This window comes from Cavia porcellus, unplaced genomic scaffold (assembly GCF_034190915.1).
Source record: "Cavia porcellus strain 051 isolate PalLab524CR breed Dunkin Hartley unplaced genomic scaffold, mCavPor4.1 scaffold_18, whole genome shotgun sequence".
In the NCBI taxonomy this organism is placed as follows: domain Eukaryota; kingdom Metazoa; phylum Chordata; class Mammalia; order Rodentia; family Caviidae; genus Cavia; species Cavia porcellus.
In genome coordinates this window covers 39,527,004-39,534,266 of record NW_026947501.1, presented here as the reverse complement: position 1 = coordinate 39,534,266, position 7,263 = coordinate 39,527,004, and the positions used below count along the sequence as shown (strand labels likewise).

At 37.9% G+C, this 7,263-nt stretch overlaps 1 gene segment (V, D, J or C); it reads left to right on the top strand.

Annotated features, from left to right (window-relative positions):
• LOC111756565 (immunoglobulin kappa variable 2-29-like) overlaps nucleotides 1-7,263 on the top strand; it is a 160,980-nt gene that overhangs the window by 140,592 nt on the left and 13,125 nt on the right.

Genomic DNA, 7,263 nt, shown 5'->3' with positions numbered 1-7,263 from the left:
TTCCTGTGAAGAGGCAGGGATAATTTAATAAGATGAGAAGACCCTATGGAGCTTTAATTTATTTATTTACTCTGCCCATCTCAAGCCCACAAGGGCACAAAACACATAGACCTAAATTAATAATTTTGGTTGGGGGTGATCTCGCAGAATAACAAAACCTCCGAATGATATTAACCTAAACATTACAAGTCAAAGTTCCTATCACCATTTGACCCAAAAACCTTTGATCAACAAACCAAGTTACCCTAGGGATAACAACTCAATCCTATTTTAGAGTCCATATCAACGATAGGGTTTACGACCTCGATGTTGGATCAGGGCATCCTAATGTTGCAGCCGCCATTAAAGGTTTGTTTGTTCAATGATTAACAGTCTTACGTGAGGTGAGTTCAGACCGGAGTAATCCAAGTAATCCAGGTCGGTTTCTATCTATTAATGACCTCTCCCAGTACAAAAGGACAAGAGAAGTAGGGCCAATAAATCAGTCATGCCCTGATAATCAAAAGACAATATCATATAAATCTTGTTATTATCTTAACTCAAAACCCAAGGAAAGGGTTGTTAAGGTGGCAGAGTCCGGCAATTGCATAAAACTTAAAACTTTACACTCAGAGGTTCAACTCCTCTCCTTAACACTTATGTTCATAATCAATTTCTTTCTATTAATTATCCCAGTTCTTCTAGCCATAGCATTCCTCACTTTAACAGAATGAAAAATTCTTGGCTGTAGGCAACTACACAAAGGACCAAACATTGTAGGCCCTTATGGGATTCTACAATGAATCACAGATGCCCTAAAACTGTTTACTAAAGAACCTCTTCGCCCATCCACTTTCTCAGTATTTCTCTTTATCCTAGCCCCAACCTTAGCCCTCACACTAGCCCTTTCAATATGAATCCCAATCCCTATACCTTTCCACTAATCAACATAAATCTAGGAGTACTATTTGTTCTCGCAACATCAAACCTCACCGTACATGCTACCTTATGATCAGGATGAGCATCCAATTCCAATTATGCATTAATCGGGGCACTCTGAGCAGTGGCCCAAACCATCTCCTATGAGGTCACCCTAGCAATTATTTTCCTCTCAGTTCTACTCCTAAACAGATCATTCTCACTAGCCAACCTAACAGAAACTAAAAAAAAAAAAAAAAAATACCTATTTCTCTGCACATGACCTCTAGCAATAATATGATTTATCTCAACCCTAGTAGAAACAAATCGAGCACCATTTGATATAACAGAAAGTGAATCAGAATTGGTATCAGGATTCAATGTAGAATATGCTGCAGGCCCCTTTGCTCTACTCTTCATAGCAAAATGTATAAATATCATTATAATAAATGCTCTCTCAACTATTATCTTCTTTAATACTGAACCAGTAATTAGCTCCCCTGAGATTTATACAACAAACTTTATACTAAAAACCCTTGGCCTAATGGTCTTATTCTTATGGATTCGAGCCTCATACCCTCTCTTTTGATATGATCAACTTATACACCTGCTATGAAAAAATGTCCTCCCTCTCACACTAACCCTATGCATATGGCATATCTCCCTGCCAATCTTATCACCAGGCATCCCACTCGAAATGACCTAGAAATATGTTTGACAGAAGAGTTACTTTGATAGAGTAAACTATAGGGGTTTAAATTCCATTATATCTAGAATCCTAGGACTCAAACCTACTCTAAAGAACTCAAATTTCTCTGTGCTACCATTACACTACATTCTAACAGTAAGGTCAGCTAAATAAGTTATTGGGCCCATTCCCCGAAAATGTAGGTTTATACCCTTCCCATACTAATCAACTTTTTATCAATCCCTATCATTTATACAACTCATTATAGGCACCCTAATCACCCTACTCAGCTCACACTGACTACTTATATGAATTGGCCTAGAAAGAAGCATACTATCTATAATCCCAATTATAATAACCAAACCAAACCCCCAATCCACAGAAGCTGCAACCAAATATTTCCTTACCCAAGCATCAACATCAATAATCCTATTTTCAGTCATTCTAACCATAGCATATTCAAGACAGTGAACCATTTTTCACCACCAAAATCAAGTAACCTCACTTCTGTTAACCCTATCCCTAATGATAAAACTAGGCTTAACACCTTCCCACTTCTGAGTATCTGAAATCTCCCAAGGCAGCCCATACTACCAGAACTTATTTTGTTAACATGACAAAAAATTGCCCCTCTAGCTATCCTCTTTCAATCATTCCCCCTAATCAATCAACCCTTAATCCTTACTTCTGTTTTATATCCATTTTACTGGATAAATGAGGGGGGTTAAACCAAACACAACTATGAAAAATCATACTCATCAATTGCCCACATAGACTGAGTAGCAGCTATTCTAATTTATAACCCATCAATTATATTACTGAAGTACATTATTTACATCCTCCTCACAGCCTCCATATTCTCTATATTCCTCATGTATAACAGTATAACCACATCTACTGTAAGCCACACCTGAAACATCTTTCCACTGATAACTACTCTAATAATTACTCTGCTGTCCCTAGGTGGCTTACCCCCTGTCATGGTTCATGTCTGTGTCCCCCAGGCCTCATGAGTTTGCATTGTGTATTTGTGATTGGTTCATTGTCTAGTGCTTGGATTGATGATGTCAGTGCTCCACCCACATAGGAGTGGAGCCAGGATGTGATGTAATGGCAGGAGGAAGGTGTGTCTTGCTCTTTGCCTGTCCCTGTATGTTGTTTGCAGCCGCCATGAACTGCGGCCCAGCCATGCCCTGGAGCCAACTGAGTATAGACTGAAACCTCCAAAAACTGTAAGAAATAAACCTTTCCTTTCCCAACTTTGGGCTTCAAGTATTTTGTCTCAGCAACAAGTAAAAAGTAACTAAGACACCTCCTTTACCCGAATTTACCCCTAAATGGTTAATCATCCAAGAAATAGTAAAAAAAATAATGTCATTATACCTACCCTAATAGTGATCATAGCCCTGCTCAACCTTTACTTCTGCATATGACTAGTCTACTCCACATCCCTAACCTTATTTTCTTCAAAAAGCAACATAAAAAACAAATGACACTTCCAAACTACAAGGCAAGCTTTACTTCTACCTACCATCACCACTCTGTCCATTTTCCTCCTACCCCTCATACCATAACCAATATTCTACGCTAGAGGATTAGGTTAAACAGACCAAGAGCCTTCAAAGGTTTAAGTAAATATCAAACATTATTTATCTCCTGTATAAAGACTGCAAGCTTTCATCTTGCATTGACTGAATGCAAATCAGACACTTTAATTAAGCTAAGCCCTAACTAGATTGATGGGCCCTAACCCCACAAAACTTTAGTTAACAGCTAAATACCCTAATCAACTGGCTTCAATCTACTTCTCCTGCCCTTTAAAAAAAAGGGAGGGTGGGGATAGGAGAAGCCCCGGCAGTATTAAAGCTGCTCCTTTGAATCTGCAATTCAATATGAATAATCATCTCAGACCTAATGGCAAAAAGAGGGCTAAACCTCTGTGATTAGATTTATAGTCTAATGTCTACTCAGCCATTTTACCTACTTATGTTAATTAATCACTGACTATTCTCTACAAATCACAAAGATATCTGCACACTATACCTTCTATTTGGTGCCTAAGCTGGAATAGTAGAAACTGCCCTCAGCCTACTAATTCGAGCAGAACTAGGCCAACCAGGAACATTACTAGGACATGACCAAATCTACAACGTCATTGTTACTTCCCATGCCTTCGTAATAATCTTCTTTATAGTTACACTCATTATAACTGGAGGATTTGGGAACTGACTAGTTCCATTAATAATTAGTGCCCCAGACACAGCCTTCCCTCGAATAAACAGCATAAGTTTCTGACTTCTGCTTCCATCATTTCTCCTCTTACTCTCATCATCAGGGGTTGAAGCCAGAGCAGGGATGATGAACAGTATATTCTCCCCTAGCAGGCAACCTAGCACATGCTGGAGCCTCCATAGACTTAACCATTTTTTCACTTAAACTCCATAGACTTACATTCACTTTCACTTTCACTTAAACATTTTTTCATTTCACTTAGCAGGAGTATCCTCAATTTTAGGAGCAATTAATTTCATTACAATAATCATTAACATAAAAACCCCTGCAATAACGCAATATCAAACCCCCTTATTCATTTGATCTGTTTCAATTACTGCCATCCTCCTACTCCTATCCCTACCTGTACTAGCTGCGGGCATTACAATACTACTTACAGACGGAAACTTAAATACAACCTTTTTTGACCCTGCTGGAGGAGGAGACCCCATCCTATACCAACACTTATTCTGATTCTTCGGGTATCCTGAAGTCTATATTCTTATTTTACCAGGTTTTGGTATGATCTCACACATCCTTCCATATTATTCTGGTTAAAAAAAAAAAAAACCTTTGGCTATATAGACATAGTATGAGCTATATATCTACTGGGTTTTAGGGTTTATTGTATGAGCTCATCACATATTTACTGTTGGTATAGACGTAGACACATGAGCATACTTTACATCTGCTACAATGATTATTGAAACCCCTAAAGGGGTAAAAGTATTCAGCTGATTAGCAACACTGCATGGAGGGAACATTAAATTATCTCCAGCAATACTATGGGCCTTACGGTTTATTTTCCTATTTCCTGTTGGGGGGTTGACGGGTATTGTACTAGCTAATTTCTTACTGTCTTACATGACACCTACTACGTAGTCACACATTTCCACCACGTCCTGTCCATAGGAGCTGTATTCGCAATTATAGGAGGATTTACTCATTGATTCTCACTATTTTCAGTCTACACTCTAAACTGTACATGGGCAAAAATTCATTTTTTCATAATATTCATAGGGGTAAACCTAACCTTTTTCCCTCAACATTTCTTAGGCCTTTCCAGTATGCCTCACCGATATTCTGATTACCCAGATGCATGCACACTGTGAAATACTGTTTCATAGGCTCTTTTATCTCCCTAACAGCTGTAATAGTAATAATTTTCATAGTTTGAGAAGCATTTGCATCAAAATGAGAAGTCATAGATATTGAATTAACCCCAGTAAACCTAGAATGACTCCACGGCTGCCCCCCACCATATCACACATTTGAGGAGCCTACATATATTAAGTCTTAGGGACAAGAAAGGAAGGAATTGAACCTCCTAAAGCTGGTTTCAAGCCAGCCCCATAACCCCTATGACTTTCTTAATTAGAAAGATATTAGTAAAAATATTACAATCTTTGTCAAAGTTAAATTATTGATTAAAGCCCTGTATATCTTTATGGCCTGTCACATGAATTAGGTTGCCAAGATGCTGCTTCCCCTATTATAGAAGAGCTACTACATTTTCATGATCACACACTAATAATTGTATTCCTAATCAGCACGCTAATTCTATATCTTATCTCCCTCATACTCACTACAAAACTTACCCATAGAAGTACTATAGATGCCCAAAAAATTGAGACAATCTGAACTATTTTGCCCGCCATTATTCTTATCCTTATTGTTCTCCTTTCTCTTTGAATCTTGTATATAATAGACAAAATTAATAGCCCATCACTTACCATCAAAACAGCAGGACATCAATGATATTGAAGCTATGAGTACACAGATTACAAAGAACTCAATTTTGATTCTTATATAGTACCTACAATCTACCTAAAGCCCGGAGAGCTTTGACTGCTTGAAGTAGACAATTGAGATGTTCTTCCCATAGAAATACCAATCTGCACATTAATCACATCAGAAGATGTGCTCCATCCATGAGCAGTACCCTGGGACTAAAAACAGACACAATTCCAGGGCATCTTAACCAGGCAACTCTAACATCATCACACCCAGAGCTGTACCATGGCCAATGTTCAGAGATCTATGGCTCAAATCACAGTTTTATACCCATCTCCTTGAAATAGTGCCACTAAAAGAATTTGAAAACTGATCATGTTCAATACTACAGCATTATGAAGCTATTTCCAGCATTAACCTTTTAAGTTAAAGATCAGAGGAATGTTTCCTCCATAATGAAATGCCACAACTAGATACATCCACATGATTTATAATTACTCTGTCAATAATTATTTCCTTATTCCTACTTTTCCAACTAAAAATTTTACCTCACTTATTTTACTCAGAGCCTAAGAAATCTATCTGGAAAATACAAAATAGAAATGACCTTGAGAAAACAAATGAAGGAAAATCTGCTTGCCTCTTTCATTACACCTACGCTAACAGGAATGCCTATTATTATCATTATATTTCCAATCGTTCTATTTCCTTCCCCTAATTGCCTAATCAATAATCATTTTATTACAATTCAACAATGAGTAGTTAAATTAATTTTAAAACAAATTATGATAATACATAATATCAAAGGATGGACTTGATCATTAATACTAATTTCTCTTATTCTATTTATTGGTTCTACTAATCTACTAATCTCTAGGCTTCCTACCCCACTCCTTTACCCCTACAACACAATTATCAATAAACCAAGGCATGGCTATTCCACTATGAGCAGCAACAGTAATTTTGGGGTTCATCATGGGCATGCTTTCTCCCTCTAGGAACACCAATCCTACTTATACCAATACTTGTAGTAATTGAAACAATTAGCCTACTCATTCAACCAATAGCCCTACCAGTTCGATTAACCGCCAACATTACTGCTTGACACCTACTCATACATCTGATTGAAGGAGCTACATTAACACTAGCCTCAATCAGCCCTTTAACAGCTTTAGTTACATTTATTATCCTGCTGCTATAAACAACCCTAGAATTTGCCGTAGCAATAATCCAAGCCCATGTATTTACATTATTAGTAAGCCTACATCTACATGACAAGTCCTAATGACCCACCAAACACATGCCTATTACATAGTCAACCCAAGCCCCTGACCACTCACGGGAGCACTATCCGCTCTTTTATTAACCTCGGGCTTGATTATATGATTTCACTTTAATTCCAAAACACTATTGATACTGTTTCCTAGCCAGTGCTCTCACTATATATCAATGGTGACGAGACATTGTACAAGAAGGAACATACCAAGATCACCATACAACAATTGTACAAAAGGGATTGGGATACGGAATAGTCTATTATCTCTGAAGTATTTTTCTTCTCAGGTTTCTTCTGAGCATTTTACCACTCCAGCCTGGCCCCAACCCCAGAACTAGGTGGGTTCTAACAACCCACAGGTACTAAACCCCTAAACCCCATAGAAGTGCCCCTCCTT